This window comes from Stegodyphus dumicola, chromosome 1, assembly GCF_044657685.1.
Source record: "Stegodyphus dumicola isolate Sdum_Otavi_A_Nest chromosome 1, ASM4465768v1".
NCBI lineage: Eukaryota > Metazoa > Arthropoda > Arachnida > Araneae > Eresidae > Stegodyphus > Stegodyphus dumicola.
Genome location: NC_140768.1, coordinates 47123351 through 47151263, shown reverse-complemented (window position 1 = coordinate 47151263; position 27913 = coordinate 47123351). Strand labels below are relative to the sequence as shown.

The 27913-nt window shown below is 33.9% G+C and overlaps 1 long non-coding RNA gene across 1 annotated transcript; it reads right to left on the bottom strand.

Annotated features, from left to right (window-relative positions):
• Positions 1 to 6: 6 nt before the first annotated feature.
• LOC118187684 (uncharacterized) lies at positions 7 to 27269 on the bottom strand. The gene is made up of 2 exons (XR_004758000.2): positions 26847 to 27269; positions 7 to 9353 (listed from the first exon to the last, which is right to left on the bottom strand). It is a non-coding gene; the product is annotated as an uncharacterized LOC118187684 (long non-coding RNA).
• Positions 27270 to 27913: the final 644 nt, after the last annotated feature.

The following is a 27913-nucleotide window of genomic DNA, read 5'->3' as shown; positions in this document are numbered from 1 at the left end:
GTGAGGTTTCTTTTTTTTTTTTTTTTTTTTTCACACAAATATGCCACTTGATATGACGCTTCTAATAAAGGTTTTTGAATTGCTGGTCCGCACAATTTTAGGATAGTTCCATTGGTATCAAACCGAGCCTTCTTTGACTTCAAGCTGTTCATGGCTATGCGCTTTTTCGCAACCATGCAGATTGTTGAAATGCTCTAATAACTTTGATGGTTTGAGATTGCTGTTTGAAAATATCTTGGAACACAAGATACATTGCGGCCGTTGCGTGCCATCTTTTTCAGTTGCGCAGGTAAATTCATAACCGGCATACTTATCGTTCCATTGTCGTTTTTTTGACATAGTGGGGTTCACTATAATCGATTTAATTATTTAGAAATAATGTAATATAATATATATAATGTTCTTACGTTTGTAATATCACTGAATCCTATTCGGCTTGAATGGGCAATTAAGAATGTATTAGTCTCAAGAGGTTTCTGGGCAAGTCAGAATACACAATATACATGTCGCAGACACAATAGTTGACTCAACTTGACTCAACCTAACACAGGCGCAGTAGATGCAGATACAAATCTGTGAATCCGTAGATTTCATTGGAGTAGCACATATTGAACTCAGCGCATGCGCAAGCTGGGATAACATTCTCCGCTTGTATTCCCACAAAGTTTTTTTTTTCTTTTCTCCGTCACCTAGCTGCCTGTTCGCGTTCGTTTGTAGCGTTTCATGACTTTTTGTAGCTTAGTGTATACATCCATCGGCACCGGCTTTTTCCTGTGTCTTTTGTCGATAAGTGAGCTAGGTGCTACCAATTTTTATGAGCTTCAATATTGGGGACACTATTGCAGATTTCAAATATTTTATTATAAGAAATTTAATAAATGATATTTAATAACTTTTATGGTTAGGTAGGGGCTTCTCCCGCACTCCCAAAAATACATTCCCGCAACCCCAGGGAGCGCCCCCGGTTAAGAACCACTGGTTTAAAGGCAGAGATCAAAACACGACTATACCATAAAAGTTTACCCAAACAAAAGTTAAATGATGCGGTAAAAGTGAAAGAGTTTTTATTTAAATACATCCTGATTAAAGCCAATGTTTACCTCCAAAAATTATTTCAAAAAGTTCATTTATTTGGGAACAATGTTTATTTTAAATGGCAAATTATTGAAACGTTAAACAGCAACATTAATTTCTTAAACAAATACTACTGTACTAACATTTTAAAAATTGATTGCTTATCTTTTTTTTAAATCATCCACTTAACTGTATGCATCACATCACGCATTGCAGTTGTGCTATTAAATTAACGTTGTTTTAATATAATAATTAAGCATGTTAAAGCAATTTTCTCGTCCATCCGACAGCAACGTATTATAATAACGCATTCACATACAAAAAGTGCCCTAATAATCGTAAAATCACAGACGTTCATCTGAAAAAACTTCCTTGAATACTACAAACTTATATGTACTGTTAAGCATTCTTCATTTTATTGCATTTAAAGAAAACATGTCTTTCATCGCGTTCACACTTTTTAAATGAAAAAAGTAGCCATTTTATTATGGAAGCACCTAATAAGCGGCCACCGCTGCCTCTTATGAAGGGACAGACAGTCTCCGGGATTCGAACCCGGGCCCATCGCTACAGCAGTCAGGGCCACTAACCACTGTATCAGCTGGACCGCATTCAAGAGAATGTTCATTCTTTCATTATGTTACATTTAAGTCCTATTATTCGATATAAAAAGGACTAAATAATGAGCGGGTAACCATGGATATCGGATAGTATGAGACTTTTTTTACTTTTACACTGCTAAGGGGGACTACTGACCGGGAACAAGCCCTTGCAGTATGATGTCCGCCCTGCAGACATTTATTAAGTCTAAATTAAAAAAAAAAAAAAAAAAGAATACAGAGTCACATCTAGATAGGGAATACAAAGGACTACCTTGAATACATATGACATTCCTGATAGTATAGGTTACAAAAAAAAAATAATAAATAAAAAAAATACTTAGAATTACAAAGCTGCATTGATACAAAACTGGTAAAGGTAAAACAAAAACAGTAAAATTTAAGACTAACATTGGAATTTCAAGCCTGCAGTTATACATCACACTAACTTACTATTATACACTTACTATAATTCCGCACATTACAACATATTATGCAATCGAAAATCAATTCATTAAAGCGAAACACCTGTACATAAGGTAACATTTTATTACAAGCCTGATACATAAAATATTTATAATCTGTTCTACAATAGAACTAAAATTTTACCACTTTATGCCAACAATACACTGTAAAGAAACTGTAAAGCAGAAAAGAAATGCATTATGATAAAACACTAAACGAAATAATTTAACCGAATGATAGTGTACCATAGTTAACTTTTGAAATGCAATTATACGAGATATTTGTTCGTATTAAATGTGTAGTTGTAGAATTATTAGGTTTTCCAAAGCAGGAGACAGTAAAAATTAGCAACGCCCTCTCCAGGATTCGAGCTCCGGACCTCCCGATATCTAGCTGAAAGTGCTTCCGATACTACTTCGAAGGCAAGTAGTAACGGAGAATTTCCTAAGATTTTCTCCCACTTGAAAGGTAACTGAGGTGAGAAAAGTCACAACCCATAAATTAAGATGATAACGAATTACCGTCCACCACATGTTAGGCCAGGCGTCACTTACAGAGTTCCCTGTAATTTTTTGAGACGAGAAATGTGAGAAAAACCACCCGCGACCTCACTGAGATTCTAATTCCGGACATCCTGATTGCTAGAAGGCATACTTTTAAGGCACAAAGTAAATGCCACGAAGGCACAAATTAAGGGAGAAGAAAACTCCTCAGTTACATAGATCCTTATGAATTAAATGGAATTCGGTGTTTGTTTTTGCATTGTTCAGACGGGAGGGGAAAAAAAAGAACAGAATAGAAAACATATACACAGATTTCTTTTATAAATTATAAAACAAATATTTTTCAATGGGAACATTAATTAACAGAACACAAGACGCAGTACTATTTTACTACCTTAAAGCAGTGGTTGGCAAACCAAGGCTCGCGGGCCAAGTGTTGCTCTTTGGTTCCTTGAGTATGGGCTCTTCCACAACATAATAAATCAGTACCATTTGTTATTACGTAATTTTCTTGCACGTAAAAGCAAACGGTACTGATTCTAGTAAGTGTTTTACTGATGTATTGATAAATGGGCCATCACGAGATACTTATCATTTAATCATTCAACAAGAAGCACTCTGTGCTTCTTGAACAAGAAGCAGACATTTACAGAAGAAATTTGCAAACTTATGGACTTGGTTATTAAGAAGGTCAACTCCATAGTTAAAGCTCAATCTTCGCCAGTTTTAAAGAATTTTTAGCTGAAGTGGAGAGCGAGTACGCAGATCTTCTGCTGCTTATCAAAGTACGCTGGTTAGAGGAAAAGTTTCGCGTCCTTATTAACAGAAATTATTTATTCCTGAAAAGTGTGTTTATTATCCAGAACTAACAAACGATCAATGGATCTAAAACTTTTATTTCATATTCGATGTTACATCTCATCTAAAAAATCAGCTTGATCATAAACTACAGGGAAAAGAAACACAAATTTTCGATGTTAGAAGTTATTTAATTTGAAAACAAATTACCTTAATTTGAGTCAAGATTTTGAAAGAGAAACTTTGATTCAGAGACCAAGCCTGCTAAAACAGCGCCAAGAAAATAATTCTGATATCGGCATTTTCTATTTCGAAACACCAATTTTATATATAAGAGAAGTGTTTCTTCATCAGGTTTCAAGAATTCAGAAACAACCAAGTGACGTTAGCCTTTAATAAAAAAAACTTCTTAATACTGCTGTAACCGAATTAAATTTTATTTCCTTTAATACTGAGCCTAGGAACTTTGAAATCCAATTGCTGGATTTAAAAAACAAAGAATTATGGAACTCGAAATTTGAACGTCTTAGCGCTGATATAGAAACACTGGAGAAAAACAAATGTGAGCTTAGTTTTCGCAGCACAAGGTGGTCTGCTTTGAAAGACTGCGGAAGGAAGATATGTTGATTTTTAACACATGAAATCGTATTCCTAACTCATAATCAGCTGAAAAAAACTAGCGTTTGCTATTCTTTCCTTATTCGGGTTTACATATTGATGCGAACAATCATTTTCAAGCATGAACCTTACCGGAACCTTACACTAAATTGAGAAGTCGTTTTGTTGATGAGAACTTGGAATTATGCTTAAAATTAAAAACAACATACAAACCTGAGTTACACAAGCTTAAAAATTGAAGTATTAAAGTTAATTTTAGAGGGTGTTGTACAGTGAAAAAACATACAATGTTGAGAATTGAGAAAGGTATGTTTAGATCGTTTAGCCACATAAAGAGGATGAACAGAAGAAGACACACGAAATGAGTATACAGTATAAGTGTGGATGAGAACTAGAAGAGGGTTGACCTCAGTAAACGTAATTTGATCAGACTGAGGACGCTCTTAGTAACAGCCAGCGTAAGAGTACTCTAATTAAGTGAAACGTATATAACGTGGTCTGGTACTTGCTAGGCGTTCAAACCGACCCTCTTTTCCAAACCTTTTGAAATCTCTTTTGAGAGCCTCATTTTTTAAACTTCAATTATATAGGAACAACCTTCTTTTAAGAGATGTGTACCCATTACGTACATGTATGATCTGAGAATTGATTGAAGTGTTTAACATTGTAAAAAAGATTACCATGGGCCACCATTTTACACAGACGAGCCGTACATTTTATCTACAGTATCTACTCTTAACTTGGTTTTATTGTAAAACGTGATTATTTCTGGTTTCTGTTTTTGGCAGTAGAAAGATTAATAGCTTGGTCATCATGCAATGATGATATAAGAACGGCATTTTTGTTTTTTCTCGGAACGTAGGTCCCGAAAACAATACCATCACTACTAAAGTCAAAATTAGTTGTGGTCTAGCTTGTCCCAAATAAAAGTCAGTATTTTCTTCAATGTCGTCTTCTTCGCCTCCCTCTTGTTCTATCTCTGATCTCTCTTCACATTCCTCTACACCAACTTCTGAATCAATATAGCTTTCAACATCAAACTCTTCATCTGATGCCTCCAATAAACGATAAATTTCTTCAAGGTCTTGAAAGTTTCTCAAATAATTTAAAAAAAAAAAAAAAAAACATTTTGAAGCCTGAATCAAACAAGTATTTATAATGTCGTTATAATAATGTCTTTGTCAAATTTTGTAATAAGCAATATTTTGAATTATTGAAACATTTTACAATTCATGACATGATCAGGCGCAATGTGCCCATAGCCCAAAAAAATACTCAGTTTTGTAGACAATCATAAAATATTTTATTATATAAAATTGCTAACCAAAAAAAATGTGATACAGTAATAATAAAACAGAAAACTTACTTGTTAAATTGTAACATTATCGGGCGCAATCAGCCTATTAGATCATTTCATTTCACAACTGGAAATGAAAAAATATATTCACTGACTGCCAGTGGCACTAGAAGATGGAAAACTAACTGGATTGAGAAGAAGTGGCAACGTTTGAAGAAGGCAAGCCAAACGAAAGTGCTCAAGGTGTGTGTGTCTAGCAGATCAAATGCGCCCGACGGAGTGTTAAAAAAATTTCTTATACAAATAGCACATATCTGCTTCTTTAATTGACTATAAAAATGTGTTTTAATATACATATCTGTAAAATGCCTGCCATTTATACATTACAAGCAAATAGCACATATTTGCTTCTTTAATTGACTATAAAAATGTGTTTTAATATTACATTTTCTTCTTTAACTTGACATTAGGATTTTTTGGAAGCCAGAGAGATGAAAATTAGCAACCGCCTTCGCCGCGAATCGAACCACGGACCTCTGTAATACCGGCCCAGCGTGCTACCGTTACATCACGAAGGCACGCTAAGGAAGTGGGAGAAATACCTTATATATTCCACTTTTTAAAGGGCGACTAGGGTTTTAGGGGACCTAGTCGCCAAATCCTGAGTGCGGAGAATCATCATCCACAACCCTTTTAGTTCGGGCGCCACTGTAGAGTCATTAGGTTAATTGGAAGCAAAAAAGTTGAAATATACGCAACCGTCTTCGCCGGGAATCGAACCACGGACCTCTGGAATACCGACCCAGCGTGCTACCGTTACACCACGAAGGCACGCTAGGGAATAGGGAGAAATACCTTATAAACTGACTATAAAAATGTGTTTAAATATACATATTTGTAAAATGCCTGCCATTTATACATTACAAGCAATGTAATGTATAAAATGGTAATGTATAAATGGCAGGCAAGCCATTTATACATTACATTGCCATGCGTAATGTATATATATACATTACAAGCAATGTAATGTATTTTACAGAAATTACAATTTCTGTAAAATGCCTGTTATCATAGAATAACAGACATTTTACAGAAAGCCGAAACTTGGGCATCCAAGTATGAGACGACTGGCATTTCTTACATTTCCTACACATTTTATACGATGCCAGAAGACCAAAGTGACCAATGGTTTCTAATGTCGTATTATGACAAGTGTCTTCCTCACACAGAATTCTCAATTTGTATTTCAGTCAGTGTTCCGAAGTGATGAAATGAATTACTTTACTCAGCAAAGACTGAAAAGTTAATAGTTTTTTAAACTATGCTTATACCATTAATGGTACATATTATTTCGACGACGCCATTTTCATACAGAAGGTTTAAATGAATGCTCAAAATGAATGTAAATTAGCATCTTTTTTGGCAGTCATATTTTTTGCTCTTTTTAATGTGGTACAAAATTTGAAAATATATGCTTCAGCCCATACTGAGCTGTATAAAATGGAAGAAAATCTAATGTCCGAAAATGAATTACGGCACATTGGTATGCAACGACGATTCTACGACGATCTGTCTACACTTCGAGCTAATGCTGCAACAAAATAGTGTTTTTCGAAACTACTTACCATAATAATTTCTGAACAATGTAAAAAAAAAAGTCAGGACGACTACTAAGAACAAACATAAGACTAGTGGCTATTTAATCGCTAAATGATGTGATGACAGTGGGTAACGAAAGTCCTATCATAGAAGCCATCCTACAGAATGAATGCACATCTTTTTCAATAAAAGCCTTTACATGACTCTTGACATTCTGCCTAAACATGCCATTCTATGTAATACCTAGGTATTAAATACAGTGCCTAGGAAAAGTGATGCTACAATGTCTATGAAAAGTGATAATTTAGTATAATATTGTAATAATTCATATATTTCACATTTTCCCCCAAAAAGGCAGACATCCTATGTATTACTTCGGCATTCTACAAACTGCCAACTTTTTCGGAAGAAGTACGATATATGTCGCAACATAAAAATTATTAGTTCTATATTAATGATTTTTCATTACCGTTAAGTAAAAAAGACGGTATTATTTCATTGAATTCAATTTACTGTTCTTTCTTCTGCAACTTTCATCAAAACTCTACAACTCTACGTCTGAAAATCCGTCTTTCTCAATTCTGCAAGAACGATGATTAAAAAAATAAAAATACATTTTGAAATGATAAAAAATAGATGGCATACACGGATTCGGTTGCTTATCATCCGAAGACGGTTTCGCAAGGCATTCAGCAAACCACTATGTTTCAGAACACACTAATAGGTACAAATAATTAATCAATGATTATTTTAAGTTAATCACAGAACAATCTAAAAAACAACAAACTGATGAGCAGGGATCATGTGTTTGTCCTTATTTGTTCACCTAGAAATTATGACATTAGTTTTACGTTCGTAAATTTTATTTATAATAAAGTACTACTTCAATTATATAGAAGTCGTAGTAGTCACTCTGACCTCTACAGCAATCTGGCACTCTATGCTGTAAAGTTTATAAATACAGCAACTGGCGCGAAACAAATAAAAAAAAAATTCCACACTTTTGGCGACGCCAGGGTATAAACATAGATATAAAATGTAGCAACCCTTTTCTCCCAATGGCACATTGCAGCAGTGGCGCCGACCACCATGCCCTTCCTGGCCCACTGCGCTACTTCAGAACATTTTTGTTGCTTTTTCGCCCTTCGATAGCAGTGTAACATTATTACACGCCAGGCGTGACGAAACTGCAGCTCGCGAAGCGCGGGCTCTTTTATGCATCAGAGGGACGGGTTCAGAGTTTTTTAAGCCGAAAAAAGGATCCGGTTAAGTACCTTTGAAAATGGTTGAAAGGAGAATCCGACATTTTTTTGGCAGACATAATACAAACTTTTTTTTTTTTTTTTTTTTTTTTTTTTTTTTTTTTTCAATGACTTAACATATAATACAGGAAATTTAGGTAGAGATGCATCAGTCAAAATATTACAAATTTAATAAACATCAGTCGGTACTACGCCAAAAATCTATAAAATCATTATTTCGAGAATGGAGAAACAGCTTTGGAAAAAATTACAAATTCGAATTATATGCATCTCTCTCTTTCCTGACATAGTGTACAACAGTAAAAAGATCGATAATGTATTTATGCAATACAGAAACATGCAGATTCATATTTCTGGCGTGGTGCCGACATAACAGCCGAAAATATACTGAATTGTAACAGAAAAATTTCTTGAAAATTCATAATTTCATTTGAAACATATAATAAATACACACACACACATATATTTATATATACACGTATTGTATGCATAATATATTTACATAGTATATGCATACCTTCGCTTCGCGAAAAAGTGCGCCTTCCGGAGTTCTTTTCTTCCCACCTTCCCTTTTTTAAGCAAACAAATTACCTTGCTTCCGATTAACGAAGTTCACTTGGAAAAAATTTGAAGAAAAAAAAAAATGTAAGCAATTTAATATTTTTTATATGAGAACTGCAACAAGTATAACTTTAATTGTGAACGAAGATACATGTTTATATAATTTTTGCAGATTACAGCATTTCTGATAGATGTTCTGCCGGAATTTGGTGGAAGACTTTATTTTGAAAACAATGTTTCAGTTACAAGCTATTTTCTCCTTCCTTCCAGTATGCCTTTGTGGTGTAACGGTAGAACACTTGGCGCGTATTCCAGAGGTCCAGGTTCGTCATGACGGCGAGAGCATTACATATTTTCCACATCTCCTGCTTCCAAAATAACTTAATGACTTTACAGTGGCGCCCGATTTAAATGGTGCTGTGCAATAATTCGTCACCATCAGGATTTGGCGACTGGGTCCCCTAATTCCTAGTCGCCCTTTAAAAGGGAGAATATATAAGGTACTTTCTCCCTCCTTCCAGCATGCCTTGGTGGTAGAATACTGGGCGCAAAGCACGCGACATATTCCGACTTGTCGCTGGAACAAAAATCAATATTAAAATGAATTATTATAAACACCTATTAAATTCTAATACATGATATACATTCTTCCATTTATACACAACAGGTTCTGCCCCTTTCCTATCGAATCTCCAAAATCGACTCGATTCTGTCGCCATGTTTTAAATTTGTCGGCTTGTTCATTCTCTTTTCAATGAAAGTACTCTGTAAACATTTTATTCCCATTCGTATGCATTATGTCATTCATTCTTTTAAAGTAATTTGAGAATTCAAGGAATGTCTGGCATGATTTGACAATTCTCTGAAATCCAGAAACTATCAAAGCGTTTTTCAATGTAAATTAATGGTAACTGCTGCGTGACTTTACGAAACATTTCCCCCCGAACAATAATTTCGCATAGCGGGGTAAATATTTTAACCCTTAACTCTTTCTGCTTGGGAGATTCTCCTCGTTTTTATTCATTCCAGAAATAGCCACCTTCCTCCGCCATTTACTTCATGCGTCATTCCTCAGTTAAATGTTTCCGTTTCCTTTCCGAACTCAGTTATATAATGCGTGCCATAACGTTCATTTAAAACCCATTAGCAGTAGAAGCAAGTGTAGAAGACGTATTCGGTATTGTTATCATCAAAGCGGAACCATAACCAGTAGCGTAAATACAGTAGTAATAAGATCTGAGGAAATATCGAGTAATTGCTTAAAAGTGAAATAGTCTTCAAATTGAATGATCTAGCCTCTGATTCTGATGTCTAAAGGATGTTAAGTTTGCGCTCTCAGCGTTCTAGTTTTAAATACTCGGTCTTTTCCCGTTGCGTATTTCTCAATAATGGTCATGTCGATTACTTAAAATATTAGTATATAACTCGTAGACCATATGCGGTTCGAGTGGTACACCTAAAAAATGAAGGAAAAGATCAGAACGTGCCATAATGAATTTGCAAAGAACAGACCATATGCGGTTCGAGTGGTACACCTAAAAAATGAAGGAAAAGATCAGAACGTGCCATAATGAATTTGCAAAGAACAACTCGTTTCAATATTTCAGCGGCAGGGGTTAAAAATTCGGCTAAACGGTCAATGGAACCAAACTTTTTAATTTTTGAATAAAATTATTCTAGTCGTAGCCACAAATAAGACCTCCTCCAGTGCTTTCTTATAAAACGGATCCGCAACATTAATAGAAAATTACGTTTATTACTGCAATATATTATTTAGTAACTTATATTTATACTAGATACGGATATATGTATCTCACTTTAAAAGAAAGTATACGGCTGCAATCCCTAAGCAACTTATAATTTGTTCACGCGTCTTTATTAGAATTTTGTAAGTTAAACCTCACTGAAGAAAAATGTCCGGCTCTTCATAAACATAACCTGTATGAAACAAACAAGCAAGCAAAAAAATGTGTATAATTTAATAGGCCGCAAAGAAGCAAATCATGTGGTGTCCCCATCAGATTTTGTTCATTTATATTGGCATCAAGGATAACATTTCGGTACCACCAGCATTTTTTGCTTTATGCTATTGACGGCGATAAAATACCACTCAAAACGCACTAAATGGTAAGTAAATCTTCTTTTTAATAATTCTTAAAAAATGCGATGCTGTAAAAAATGCGATGAAAGGAAGTTCAAGAAATTTAAATAAAAGTAAACAATACTTTAAAACACACAAGCTTTACAAACTTAAAAAAGACAATAATTCTCTTTAAAATTGAAATTTAGAAAGTATATATATATACAAATGGACTAAAATATATATTCTTTTCATAAACTTGAAGTCATGCAATACACTGCTAAAGGACAAATGCTTGCGAAACTGTCTAATGACGCATCCATTCATATCTATCCTAATAAACTACAGCGTCCACACATCTTGGTAATGACTTTGAAAAACTGGAAATGAGAAGGTGGTACTGACTCTAAAACAACCTAAAAGAGGCAGAGTAAGTATCCACAGCTGAAGGGTGGTATTCGCGACCTCCTGATCTTTGATTACGTCCCATGCAGTCTCAAATGGGTTAAGGCCAATCTCAGGGCCATTTACTGTATTAAGCTCATTCGAATTCTCTTCTAGTCAGCAAACTGCCAATCAGAAACGAATAAAGTATGGCCCTTTCTTAAAATCTGCAATATTAAAACGAAAGACAATATTATGAATGACTGTAGGGGATTAACAGGGATATTCGCTTAACTTGTGACAGAAATTTTCATGAACTAAGGGATCCCGAGGATTCAGTAAACGGTTCCAATTCATGTTACATCAAATCTCAGTCGTTTATATTTTTCACTCTGATAAGAATATATTGCTGTTTGTTACGCCCCGCTCACTTGTAGTTAGTTCATTAGACATTGATCAGACGATCTGTTGGCGCATTTACGCCAACGAATCTCGCCAAATTATCGCCTCCTGCGATTGAGGCAACATACTTGAAGAAGAAATCTAACCGGTCTGACGTGAGCAATTACTTGTAACCGAAGCTCACAATTAAATTGTATTTTGCTTCACTGTAAATATTTGTATATGATGTTTTTCTAAATAAAATAATTAAAAACGAAGCAGTGAAAGCTGGTCCGTCGATAAAAAATAACCTTTAAGAAAAATAAGTTTACTCATCTGGTCCGTCGAGCCGGAGCCTACTTCAGCGGTATGGATATATTAATGAAAAGCAAAGCATCCCTAAAGGGGAAAATAACTAGATTCGAAACTTTTGTGCAAACTGCAAATAATGATGTGGACTTAGTTGAACTTAAAGTTAAACTAAAGAACATTCAAGCTCTTCAAAAGAAAGTTGATGAACTACGAAGTGCGTGCTACGCACAAAGTGAAATGAAAGATGATGATCTGACCAAAATTGATGACGACTTAAACCAATGTGATGATCGTCTGGAAAAATTGGAGGTAAGAATTGAAATTCTCATTAATTCTTACAATAAGTTAAATTCTGCAAAAGCAGTAAATGTTACTGAAAGTAATGTAGATGAAAATTTTCAAATCAAAACTAAAATCCCAGCGTTAGTTTTGCCTGAATTTTCAGGAAAATATGAAGAATTTAGTTCATTTAAAACTCAATTTGATGATTTAATTACAAATAATGTTCAGCTGAGTCATTCACAGAAATTGTATTATCTAAGATCTTGTCTTACTAATGATGCTAAGCATTTAGGTAGTAACTTTGATAATTTTGAATCTTTGTACAATGCTTTAGAATCTCGCTATGATAATGAACGTCTGATTGTTGACATTCATGTGCAGAATATTTTAAATTTTGAAAAGATTCAATCCGAAAATGCGAAAGATATCAGAAGTATGATTGATTGTATACAAAAGAATTTACGCGCTTTGAAAGTATTAAAATATGAACAGAACAAGTTATGTGATGTTTTTCTAATAAATATTCTTCTTCAAAAACTAGATAAAGAATCTAGAAAAAATTTTGAATTATCTCACAAATCGAAAGTAGTTCCAACATTTGACGAGTTTATTAGATTTTTGGAACAGCGTGAATCAGTTTTGTTATCTATAAATAGAAATATTACACCCGGAAGTAGGGTTAATATAAATAAGAATTCCACTCCTTCCCATAAATCGAAGGTTCTTTTTACAAATGAAAATAAAAGTAAAAACTGTGTTGTGTGTAGGAGTTTTCATCCTATTTTCCTTTGCGATACATTCTTAAAGTGTTCATGAAAGATTAAAATTAATTCGTTCACATAAACTCTGCGAATTATGTCTAAGGCAAAATCATAAGAAAAGTCAAAGTCTCTCGAAATTTAAATGCGCTTGCGGGGAAAAACACAATAAACTAATATGCATGGATAATGAAGGTCATTCGAAGACTCCTTGTCGCTCGGTGACGCCACTTAGACAAAACAAAAGTGAGCTCGATGCCGCCGCTGGAAAAGGTGACTCAGAATTGAAAGCGTTGAGTGTTTTAAGTAACAAGAATAAACAAAAAAGAAAAAGTGTACTTTTCTCTACTGCAGAGATTTATGTCCGTGACGCCAATAATCGAAGAATAAAAATCCGTGCGATTTTAGACAGCGCATCTAATATATGTGTTCTTACAGATAAAATAAGTGAATGCTTAGGAATAAAAAGGGAGAAAATTAAAATGCCTGTTACAGGTCTTAATGGATCAATTCAAAATATTAAATGGAAAGTGAATACATTTATTTCAAATGAAGAATGTACCTTTAATGAACCAGTTGATTTCTTGATTGTAAATAAGATAACAGGACTAACTCCATGTACTACATTAGATATTTCGAAAGTAGAAATTCCACAATTTTTAAATTTAGCTGATAAATCATTTTATGAAGCTTCAGAGGTACATGCCCTTATAAGTGCTGATTTATTTTTTAAGGTTTTGAAAAATAATACGTATAAAATAAATGATGATTTATTGTTTAAAGAGTCTGAATTCGGATGGATCGCATGCGGGAAGCTTAACGAAATACAACCTTCTTATCAAGGACATTGTTTTCTTGTGCAAAATGACTCTCTTCAAAATACTTTAAAACTTTTCTTTGATTTAGAGGGACTTGGTATTCGTGATGATCCAGTTTTGCATGAAAAGGATCAGGCAATGGAAATTTTTAATGACACCGTTGAATTTAAAAATGGACGTTATGTAGTACAATTACCTTTTAGGAAACATTATGAAGAATTATCTGATAATTATTCCTTGGCGCGGCAGCGTTTTCAGAATTTGTGGAGAAGATTTGGTCATGATCCTGAGTTACATCAACAATACCGTGAAATTATTTGTGATTATTTAAAAGAAGGCATAATCAGCATCGTAAATCCTGATACAAAAGAAAATGCTTTCAATAAGCCTATATATTATTTGCCTCATCAGGCTGTGCGGAAAGAAAGTAGTTTAACGTCGAAAACTAGGATCGTCTTTGATGCGGGTAGTCATCAAAATAATGAACTTTCTTTAAATGACTGCTTGTGGCCAGGGGTTAACTTAAATCCAAATCTTTTGGATTTACTAATTAATTTCAGATTGAACAAAATTGCATTTTGTTCAGATGTTAAACAAGCTTTTCTGCAGATATGCCTCTCTGATGAACATAAGGATGCAGTTCGTTTTCTTTGGACTAGTGATGATCCAAGTGTTGATAAAAGGCCCAATTTACAGATTTACCGTTTCAATCGAGTAAATTTCGGGGTCAGTTCGAGCCCATTCCTGTTAGCAGCTACTATTATACATCATATTAAAAAATACAAGGAAGATTTTCCCGAAACAGTTGAAATTTTAGACCAGTGTTTTTATGTAGATGATCTCATTTCTGGAAGTGAGGATTTTGAAGAAGCACTTGAAGTATCTAAAAATGGCAAGAAAATTATGGAAGAGGCTGGAATGGTCCTCAGGAAGTGGATTAGCAATAATGCTGAATTAATGGAGCAATGGAAGAATGAAGAATTCGATACCTATCCTGCAGACGCTACTCTCAGCTTGGGCGCACACCAAACTAAAATCTTGGGACTTTCTTGGAAAACGCACGAAGATTATTTAACTATGGATACTAAAAATCTTTTGGAATTTCTTTCTATGGACAAAAATACGAAACGCTTCTTACTTCAAGCAATAGGGAAGATATTTGATCCTTTAGGGTTAATTTCGCCTTTCACCATTCGAGTTAAATGCCTCATCCAAGATCTCTGGAATGAAAAAATTCAGTGGGATGAACCTTTACCAAAGGAAATTAAAAAGGAATGGAAGAAGTGGTGTGCTGAACTTCATCACTTAGAAAATTTGAAAATACCTAGGTTGGTTAATGATTCTGCATCAAAGGAAGATACTGTTGAAATACACAGTTTTTGCGACGCAAGTAAAAAGGCATATGGTGCTGCCATATATTTGAAGGTGAAGACACTCGGTGGAATATCTGTGAAACTCCTAACTTCAAAAAGTCGTGTGACTCCATTAAACGGTGTAACCTTACCAAGATTAGAACTATTGGGTGCTCTAGTTGCAGCTCGTCTTAGTTCTAAGGTAAAGAGAATCGTGAATCTGCAAAGATCTTCTGTTGAATACCATTGGACAGATTACAAGATTGCACTTTTTTGGATAAAGGGTGCAAAAACCCGATGGAAGCAATTTGTGGCAAACCGAGTGAACGAAATCACCAGCTTGACAGATCCCAACTCTTTTCATCACTGTGCAGGTAAAGAAAATCCTGCCGATCTTCTCTCACGTGGAATGAATGCTGATCCCTTGGTGACAGATTCTAGATGGTGGACAGGTCCAGAATTCTTGATGCAGCCTGACAGTTTCAAAAAACTTGCAACCATTTATTCCTGAGATTGAAACCATCGAACAAGTCGAAAAAGAAACTTTGTGGCGAGAAAGGAAAATTCCTTTTGAAGATGAGACTTGTAAAGAGACAGCCCTGCTAAATGACAGCTCTCAACATTTTATTGTGGACGACCTCTTAGAACTTTCAAACAATTATTATAAAATTAACCATGTTTTGTCTTATATTTTCAGGTTTATTTCCAATTGCAGGAATAAGGTAAAAAACACAGGACCACTGTCAGTGGAGGAGGTAAGAGAAGCCAAAGAAGTGTTGATTAAGCATGAACAACGAGTTCTCCTTGAAGGAAAGAAACTGCCAAGTAATATTTCGAATTTATTTCCGTTTTTTGATGACAAAGGAATAGTACGTGTAGGAGGAAGGCTGAAGAATGCTTCAGTGCCATATTCTCAAAGACATCCTCCTATTTTACCTAAGGGTTCAAGATTAAGTAAAATTTATTTTGAAAGTTTACACAGAAAATTATTTCATGTTGGACCACAAGGTCTGCTAAATGCAGTGCGCTTGAAGTTTTGGCCTTTAGGTGGCCGTAGTCTCGCACGCAAAACAGTACATCAATGTGTAACGTGCTTTAAATGTAAGCCCACTCTTTCTTCACAAATTATGGGTAATTTGCCTAGTGAAAGAGTTAATGTTTCAGCTCCATTTTCTATTACAGGTATTGATTTATGTGGCCCTTATTTAGTGAAATTTAAAAATCAACGTAAAGGTATTCTGAAAAAATTGTATATTTGTATTTTTATATGTTTCGCAACAAAAGCCATCCATCTTGAGACATTAACAGATTTGACTTCCGATGCTTTAATTGCAACACTTAAACGTTTTACAAGTAGACGTGGCAAATGTTTCAAAATTTATACCGACAATGCTACTAACTTTGTTGGAGCGAATTCAAAATTGAAAAAATTTTATAAGCTCATTAATTTCCCAGACAAAGAATTAGCTAATCAATTTTCGCAAGAAAATATAAATTGGAATTTTATTCCACCCAAATCGCCTCGCTTCGGAGGACTTTGGGAAGCTGGTATAAAATCGGTGAAGTACCATCTTAAACGTCCGATTGGCAATTTTCATTTCACTTACGAAGAATTCGAAACGATTGTCATTCAGATAGAAGGAATATTAAATTCGCGACCGCTTACTCCTCTTTCTAGTGATTCAGAAAGTTTCGAAGTTCTGACGCCAGGTCATTTCTTGATAGGGCGACCTATAACAGCAATTTCTGGGCCGTTTTTAACGGATTTAAAGGAAAACCGCTTAAGTCGTTGGCAAAAAACTACAAAAACTATACAACTTATTTGGAAAAGATGGAAGTCTGATTACTTGAATACTTTACAGTCTAGATCAAAATGGATGGTTGAAAAAAATGATCTGATGATCGGCCAAATGGTTTTGATTAAAGAAGATTTTCTGCCAATTAACAATTGGCTTTTAGGGCGAATAACATCATTGTACCACGGTTCTGATGGAAAAGTCCGTGTTGTAAAAGTTCGTACCAAAACAGGGGACTTTAAAAGGACAATTAATAAAATAGCTGTATTGCCTATTGAAGTTTAGCAAGTTGTGAATTATGTTACTCAGTTGTTAGTAATTATATTGAAAATTATTTTTCTCAATAATTTTTATATTCATGTTTGTTCACTTATTTTATATTTTTCTATACATATTTTATACTTGTTTACATGAATAACTGAAACTTTAATACTGGTATTTCATAATTAAATTTATGTTAAGTTCTTGCATGTGAACATAGCAAGGCCGGGCGGGATGTTGGCGCATTTACGCCAACGAATCTCGCCAAATTATCGCCTCCTGCGATTGAGGCAATCGAACCTAACCGGTCTGACGTGAGCAATTACTTGTAACCGAAGCTCACAATTAAATTGTATTTTGCTTCACTGTAAATATTTGTATATGATGTTTTTCTAAATAAAATAATTAAAAACGAAGCAGTGAAGCTGGTCCGTCGATAAAAAATAACCTTTAAGAAAAATAAGTTTACTCACGATCCACAATTACATAATCAATTTGTTTTGGAATTGTTTTGATCTTGTTCTGATCTTTGCATTTTTTGTCTCTATACACACAGTACTTCATTAAAACTATGTTGTACTTGTACGTACACACTAATATTTATGTTTGTACGCAGTACGTATTAAAACTATATGAAATATTAACGTTGTATGTTTTGATCTTCCTTTTTTATTTACCTCTACACTGTTTACTTCGTTTCTTCCTACCAACACCGATGCATAGCGTGAAAACACACGTACCGCACAACCGCATGCTCTTCCGGCCCTGATTATTCAGCTGCATATGCGTGAAATGCAGTAGCTGCTGTGGAATGTTTTAGGAATGACTGTTCCTTTTACATTCTTACTGTGTTGCCACCCATCTCTCTAAGTAGTAAACAGAATACAATAACTGAATCATTTGAAGGAAAACCTGCTGATGATAAGCGAAGCGAAATCAGGTCGAATGTTCTTAAATGAATGAAAAATCAGCTACACTTGGAAACTATATAAGAAAACTGAGAAATGGAAATAAAATTCAGAATAGATTACGCACATTTTCACATGCAATGAAGAAACAAATGTTAAATTTTTTCAGTGAGCAATTTAGGCTGAAATTTTAATCGATGATGTAAAAAGAGGAAAAACTATCTCACTCAAACCAAAATGACAGAAATTATAAATAAACTGCATCTGTAATGCATTTTCATTATTACTGAATTATTATTTTGCCATACGGAAATCAATTACTGATGTATCTGTTAAACTTATCTATTGATTTAGTGCTTTGAGTAATTCTATATTACAGATTAGAAGGTGATATTGTTATGTAGACTGTAAAAAAGCTTTTACGCCTCACGCGCTTGCTCGAAGTAATGGAATTAAAACCAATACATCACACATCAGCACTACTGCTGCCCAACCGGGATAGTAGTTAGTGACTCTGACCGCCGTATCGAAGGACCCGGGTTCGAATGCTCGGAGAAGGCATGCATGTTTGTATACGTATAGTGTCTTTGCGGCATCGGGAACTCTAAATTTTCGGTTAGCCGAAAGACCTCTTGAGATATTAGTAGTAGAGGAAGAGGGGTGGAACACCCACGGACTCGTCCCTCCGAGGTGCTCTCGCTCTCAAAATTGGGGAGAGGGAACTGGCAGTCACCTATATGTTGCTCAAGTCTTGCCAAAGATTGGCTCGTATCTATGTAAAGTAAAAATACAATAACATAACGTTACATAATAACATACGGTATAAATCACATACGGTATACACGGTTACATAATAACTGTGTAAGGTCATTATTTAAAACTAACTAGTTATTATAATTTAAGTCTGTACTTTAAATCCTCCTCTCTTTATTCATTCTTTATTCATCACCAGAATGTAAAACAGATAAAATTTAAATTGAGGTTTTTGAAGTTTTACGACAGAATGTGTCTCTGGCTGCGTGCGCGCCTTCGTTTAGTTACTGCTAGCTTTAAAAAAAATGTAAATACTTGGCTTTGAGTTATATCGCTGCTGACATTTTAATTTTGACGCTCCGGCTGAATTTTTGGGCAGGGTTCAAATGTATTAAATTACGTAGTCTTAGACTACTGCTCCATGTAATTACTTAAATTTGACTTTTGTATTTAGTTGCATCACTACGACTTGGGGATGAAACTGTTATCACAAAAGAGGTGGTTTAAAAAAAATTAAACCTTCCCTCGACTTCGCAGTTACTCCACACACAGCGGTAACTCGCTTTACGTCTATTGGAGTTACTGCACTAATAACCAGTTCCAGATCATGTAAAAAGGCCACACGTTTATGCAAAGTTAAACCGTAATGTTTTTCTTGAAACGGAAACTGCAAATTCATTCATGTAAAAAACACCTCAACGAAAATACGACCGTTCAAAATATATGAATACAAAATTTTACATGAAGGTAGCAAATGTTATTCCATGAAAGGAAACAAGCATTACAAACAAAAGTGAAAACCTCATTTAATTTTCGTAAATAATATAATGATATCACATTTAAATCATTAACAGATTAATGTTCAAACTGAAAGCAAACAAAACTTGCATTTATACCGTATGTGATACCATGGACATTTACACAAACTTTACAGCGACTGCCCATGCTTTCAATGAAGTGATCGAACATCTGGTAACAATAGCACCTACAATGGTGATCAGGTTCCCTAACGGAGAAATCCCCATTGCTCCATTACGGAAGTTTCCAACTCTGTGAGACTGAATATAGAACATAAGAGTGCCAGAACAAAGATCCCGAGGGTATTCCACAGATTTTCAGTGGGATTATGGTCGATGGAGTACGGCTGCCATTCCAAAACGCAAAGTCATAGAGAGAAAAGCCGGACCAACTCCTGCATCGTAGAATCTCACAATGGGGCTGTAGGACTTCGCTCCGAAACCGCCATAGAACCATCTTTAACGATATGCAGCTGAATGGGATATCCTATTAAAATTCGAGCCCACACCATGATGCTGCCACGTTTGTTTGTAAGCGTGATATCTGATGACGTTCAGTTCCATGTGCTCCGTTTTCTCCAGAACCCTTCACACGCTGATCACCCGATTCCGAAGTGAGATGTTGACTTTAATCTTTTCTCTTTGCAATGGATGGTTAGTGAACAAAAACACTTAATAGTCGGACGTACAGGACCTTCATGCGAAGCCTTTGTGATTCACAATCCTATCTAGCACTGTTGCTTTTGGTAGGCAGCATTGCTTATATTGTGTAACCAAGTAACGTTGCAACCATGGATGCTGAGAAGGTCACTTGTCAATCCTGCTTGGCTACTACAGCAATACACACGGATCTTCAGAAGGGATGGTAACCCTTGATTAACGGAGCACCCATGTCTCCGAACAACTGTCTGATGGACTTGGACTATCCTGCTTCAATACATCCGACAGCACACCAGTACTCGTTATCTGCCATTCATCTTCTTTCAGCCATAGAAAATACACAAGTATAATAAAAAAACTAATTACCCTATGAAAGTTATAAACATTTAGTATCAGTATTTAAGTGAAGTTCTTCAACCCCTCTCAGATGCTGGCGTCCCTAAATACTGCCTACAGTCAATCGTGACTGGCTGTACCATCTGCATACTACTGGCTATCTGCATCCTCAACCATTTTCAGTCAATCAAATTCAACTACACTTTCGAAAACTGCTAATTATCACTGCATTCAAGTTTAGAAGACAGAGTATTATCAGTAAGACTAGTAATTTCTATCCTTTACTTGGGCATAGCTTCCGTTTTAAGAATTTTAACTCATTGCATTTCCTCACTTATGCAATTCAGTCACATTTGTCCTCTTACGCAATTAAGAAACCTGAAATTCGCAAAGCCATCTTGAAAAATGATACAAATGTATCATATTACAAATTTTAAAAAAAAAGTATTAAAATCATATGCTAAAAAACGGAAATATATACAAATCGACCAAAAAATTATCTCTATAAAAAGCAATCGAAACAAATACTTTCCCATTTACCATAGAGACAATAACATCACATTTTCAGGAAAACGATATCTCCAGAGTGAGCTGTAAGTAATTCTACGCGATACATTTTTTTTTATTATTAAATACAATCAGTCTAACAATTTCCTCATTACTCATCCACAATGAAGAGGTTGACCGTTAACATGAAGTTTCTATTAAATAGAAAATGCCAATTCCGCAACTTAAAGTTAAAACCCAACGTCGTATACATCCTTTGCTTTTGATTTCCGCATTTTTAATCGAGCATAAGTTTACACGGCAGCAGAAATTCCATATATCAGAATTACACACACAGCGGCAGAAATAAAATGACCTCTGCAGACGAATTATGTACTTTGCGCAAAAGAAAAGAAAAAAAAAAAAAAAAAAGGAGACAGTTCCTATATGATCTCCAGTGCTACTGGAACGATTTACGAAATTAAACTAGCGTTTTTCATGTCTCGAAAGCGCGACTTAGGATATGTATTAGATTTATATATAGCATTGTTTTAATATAGGTATTTCGACATAAAATCGGACTTTTTTTTAAATGCCAATTTTTTTTCCCATATTTCCATTCTACGGCTCAAATTATGCCAAACTGCCAAGTTTTGTAAAAATCACATAAGTACTCTCAAACTCTTAGCTCCTCAATTTTAATTGAATTTGATATATATTTATTAATCTCTCTTTTTTTATTAAATTTACTTGATTCCTTCTTCCAGTAGGCTTAATCCAAATATAATTCGCACATTTTTTTATTATTTATTTTAAAAATTTGTATTTTTAAATATTTTTTATAAATTTTAATAAAATTTATACCTTCAAAAAATTAAGTTTTATTTTATTCAAAATTTCCTAAGATATACCTGAACTTACATTTTGGTGCGTTTTGAAATTTGGCGTATTTAATAGAAGCGATAATAACGAAAATGTGGTTGACTCACTTTGTTAAAATTATTTGAAAGAATGAACGATGAACCTTTTTTTCTCACTTGCCTCAATGAAAAAAAAAAGGAAAGTAGGTAAGTTACTATAAATTAAGAATTACGCCAAGTGAATTATTCTTGGCGCAAAATGAAAAAAAAATATGCCAAGATAATTTTTTAAATTTCTCCATAAATTTCTCACCAAAAATTATAAAATTTAATATCTAGGCTTAATTTGAGTCGTAGAATCGAAATATGAAATATTATATAATGTAATTATATAAATTATATTAAAATTATGTATTCAGAAAAAGTCCGATTTTGTGCCAAAATATGTTTGAATAATGCTATATAGAAATCTAATATATATCCTAAGTCGCGCTTTCGAGACATGACAAACGCAATTTGAATTTCGTCAATCGGCGCTGGAAAACGGGAGATACTGAACTGCCCCCCTTTTCTTTTTGCGTAGTGTACATACACTTAATAATTCATCTACGTCAAACCTATGCCACTGTCTTTATTTTAACTCTTTTAATAGTTAATCAAGGGATAAACTACATGCAAAGGAATATTCTCATATAGAAAGTAATTATGACCTTCTCAAAGTTCTTTCTACAATTTTTAATGGAATCATCGAGAAACAGAAATGGTGAATTTTGACCAGCCATAAAAAATAAACTGAATATAAGATTCCTCTACCACATCTTTTCTTTATGGTGATCACGCAATAATGTCGCTTTCTTTCCTTCAGCGCAACACATGTTACTCAAAAACCGGCGAGAACAGGTTGAGCGCATTTCGAAGATGCGCAGAGAGATAGAATAAAGATTTCTGCGGTCTCACAAATATCAGAACTTGATTATTCCAACTTAAAAATTCCGACCGAATTCACCAACTGAAAATGTTTTATAGATAATCTTCGCCGAATTTATTTCATAATTCTGAATAAGTATCCAGATATCATTAGTATGAGCTATGGATTGAAAGATCTGAACTCAGTACGTCTTACCTTTAGTAAATATCCTCACATACCAAGAACCAGATATTCCAATATATTAGCAAAATCAAATTCTGTGTTTTTATCTACTTATATAATAATGCAAAAATTCCAATACAATGATCTCCAGAGTATCAACTCTGAAGTATTTAAGTAATTCAATATTGCAATAATGAGTATACACAGCAGTTCGTGCTATGTTATATAAGTGTGCCTTAATTATACATTGTTATCTACTCAAGTTTAACAACTCCAATGTATAACTCCAGTGTTTCTTAGGAGAAAAAGTATACAGCCAATTCCAATTTTTCACACTCTAGCTGGTTATTGTTTGGAGCAACACCTGTTCGATTCTGTACTGAAGTCTCAAATGTCCCATGCACTTTTACCCGTTTCGAAGATCTGCTTCCTTTTCCAACCCAAGATTCGTGCTTTTTTATGTAAAAATTCAATATTTTTTTTAGTTTAACCGATTTTTGTGAATATAAATATTAATCATCTTAATCTGTGAAAAATCTCTGGGGAAAGTGCAGAATCACCCACTGCTTGGCGCGTTTTTAAGAATTGCACATACTCGGTATCCATGTACACATCGACTTATTTTCACTTTAAAAATATCCCAAAATTGTACAAAATTGGCATTGCGCACTACCTTGACCTTATCCATGCACACATCGACCTATTTTAACTTAAAAAGTCAAAGAAAATTGACATAAATCCAATTCTTCTTACTTTTGTAAAAAGCGCCAAACAAATAAGTGGGCGATTCTGCACTTTACCCTCCTCACCCCCCCCAAAATGTATTTAACTTTGAAAAAATGCACAACAGTTATCTACAAAAGTTAAGGGCATTACCAGTTGACCTATGTTATGGGAAGGCATTACCAGTTGACATCGCTGGTGTCCCCATACTTTTACCTTTACCTATCTACAAAAGTTAAGACTGACTTTCCTCAAAATCTATTTAAGGAAAGTGATATTTTTTTTACTTATGGGATAGGAAATTTATTAAAATTTCCAAATTGCTGCTCAAAATAAGCCAGATATCGAAATCTGGATAAAACAACTAATATGTTTTTATAGCCGTTAATGAAAAAAGTACGTCGTAAACAAAGTTTCGACAGATATAAATTTGAAATTCGCTTTACTCAGTCCAACATTTCCAGAAAATATTTATGTTCCATTCCAGCACCTACGAATATTTTTTTTTTCCCTCAAGGTAAAAAAAAAAAAAAAAAAAAAAAAAATTGTTTTATGGAATTTGTTTTTCAATCCCAGCAAAAAATCTGCAATTTTTTAAATAAAATATTTAGAATTCCAGATTTTTTTTCACGTGCTATGTGGCCTCGAAAATTAATTAACACTGTTTTCAGAATCCTGATAATAATAATTGTTTTCGTTTAAAAAAAATGTCGGCGATATTCTTTTGATTGCGTAAGCCTTGCCATGTGCAAAAACTCAAGATAAAAGTAACAATAAGCGCAATTCTGAGTCTTTCATCTCGCGTTTCAGAAATTCTTGTGACGTAAGTGATGACGCAAGAGATGGACATCAATAATAACGCCAAACACATCACGTATACCCCGCTCGGTCGAAAAAAATAAACAATGAATATGGCAGATTATTTTCGCCGGCTTGTTACCACGATGTAGTAGTAAAGTGTAATTCCAAGTCTCTACACTAAACCTTCTTCGAATCTAAAACAGTATAAAAACATTCTCTTAGTGATTCTACTACGATAAATGCAAGCATTATCTTCTTAGCTTTTTATAACGAGTTATCTGATAAAACTGTCCTTGAATCAGACCAGAGATCCTTTGCGGCATACAAATCACATTTTCAAATTCTGGGAAATTCCGTCTTTCTTTATTTTCTTATGATAAATCTTTTTCTATATATGTATAACTTTAAAAGAATTTTTTGTTTTTTTTAAAGTAGGAAAAAAATTTTAATAGAAAAGTACAATTGCGCTTTTGGAGAATACTTATTTACGATCACAAAATATATCTGCCACACGGTGATTATGATTTTAATGTTCGTTTCTGGCCAGCGTCAAAGCTTAAAACACTCACAGATATGAATACATCATTTTAAGTTTCAAATTATTATACATATTCATTAAAATTACTTAATTACTAATTTCTTTCCATACGTATTTTCTCAAAATTCATTTACTATAATAATATATTCTGCTCATCTATATCTTTTTATACATAATTAATAACAACGATCGAAAAAAATGAATGAAATACATAGTCGACCACAGAACCTTTAGCTTCTGACATTAACACAAAATTTTAATCAAGTAGTCTGAATCTAAATTGCCTTTGCATCTTGAACTACGCAATATGATGATTATTTCACATACAATAAATTTTTATTAAATATTTTTTTTATTTATGACATTCCTAAAAATTAATAACCTTAAATACAATGAAACTGATTCACCATGCCCTAAAAACCAGAAAAAACAAATATATTTATTAAGAGATACAACGCCCGTAATTAAGCCTAAGCGCAAAGCTGAATTTTTAGCAAAAACATTAATTAACTAATTAAATTAAAAAATACGGTAACAAACATATAAACAAATTTATCATATATCTATAGACAAAGATAACTGCAGGATACTCCACCTAACAAAAATTACATTTCCTTCATCAGTACTTATAAAAATACCATCAATAACCGGTGCGTAAATTTTGAGTAATTCCTACTCGTAAATGAGCAGATTTTATCGTTTTATAACAACTCAACTTTTTATTCATATAGGGTAATGGTAAATAACTAGCTATTTCATCTGTTATATTAAATTATACTTCTCAAATGCTTAAGTAATTATCGTTTTTATGTTTCATGTAGAAAGAACTGAAATAAATTTTTAAAATAGATTAAGTTTATAAAGAATGCAACTCGAATACGACATTCACTAGTATTCATTAATTTAGCATTCATGATACACTATCGAATCAAAATACACTTATTACTATCAAAACATTTTTATAATAAACTTTTTATCATCAATTTACAACAACATTTACAGTTCAAATAATCACACTCGTACAAATTAGCTAAGAGATTAAAAAAAAGAAAAAGAATGATAGTAATTAACCTAAACAAATATATCTTCAAAATTACGTTCAAACATCATATTTCAACTATTTACGCTAAGATTTCAAAATAAAATTGGTTACAGTTAACAGAATTTAGTTACTATTACGAATTTACACTTTTTCTCCGCAACAAACGATACTGAAGAAACATAATCCATTCATTTAAACGTACAGGAAAACAGAATTAGCAGGTACATTTTTTAAAACGTCTATCTTTCACTCAACGAAAAGAAAGAAAAGAAAAGAAAAATTTCTGATATCTTATCGGCAGTTATCCTTCAATAGATAGCCCCACACTTCACTTTAACATAAACAAAATTGGGATTCCACAATTTTAATCCAACAAACTGTGGGCTAAGATTAAATTTTTTACATCTGTGGTCATATAAATTACATAAATAACCAATCAAATTTTGTTTCAACCACCAAATACTAATTAAAAAGATAATGCGTCATATCAAAACAACATCCGCCTTACGGTCTTATTTGCAGATAATAATAATATTTGACAGCAGAAAATTTCCTACAATTTTTCCTTTTTAAAGCGAAAAAACAGAACAAGATATTAAAATTATATTTTTAATTAAATTTTAATTTTGAAAAAACCACCTGGGGCACTCACCGTAGAATTGCCAATTCTTTTCTGCAGTTCTAGTTATCACTTTCCCATCTTCCGGTGGTTCCACATCGCCCTAAAATGACTGGTATAATGTTTGAATCTGCGCATGGCTCAAACTAGGAATAGACAACTGCGTCATCTATGCCGAACTGCGTAGATGTTAGAAGGAAAAGAAAAGGAAAATCGCCTCGCCTAATCCACTCCGGACCAACTTAAATTTTTGATCAATCCATAAGCGATTTCTCTATTCGGTTTGCGGCGGATTCCTAGTACGTAGGGAAAATTTAACGGTCCTACACTACTACATTTTTATTTCCCGCGCTTCCAACCCTTTCCCTTCGGCATGAATGTCACGAGAATCCCGTACCAGGCGCAAGAAAGGGTTGCCGGTCATCCGAAGGTATCGCCAAAATACTCGCCAAACATACAAATATCTGAGTGATTGATGATGTTACACCTGGGCAACGTTTGCAAATGTCAATTCGATAGACAATCCGCACGTGTAGAAAGTAAAACTAGCCAAAAAGACGAGCAAATTTAATAAAAAATTATATGAAATGACATTTTAATACTTTTTGGGGGGGCTGTTAATCATAAAAATTCATTTTTGGCTGTAAGTAATAGCTATTTGTGTTCATTTTTAAGTAATTCGAAGTATGAAGAAAGTTTAAATTTAGATCATTTAAAATTTAGACGTTTATGAAAACCGATAGCAGCGAATTTCAGTATTTAGTAGTAGTAGAAACTGGGTATGCTAAGTCCTGCTAAGATTATCAAGGTTATCAGGAATAAATAATATTAAGTTGATCGTATCCCCCCCCCGAACTTTCTGTTGTAATCTGAATAACGAATATATAGATAACTGAGTAGTCTTATGTTATCGGGACTGGATTCGGAAATGTATGTCACACACACACACACATATACATATATATATACGTACGTAATTATATACATGCGTACATGAACACATGCATCCATATATACATGTTTATAAGGTTTAATAAAAAATAAAATACATACATAAATTTCTGAACCGGTCCTGAAAACAATACTTGTTAGAACGTACT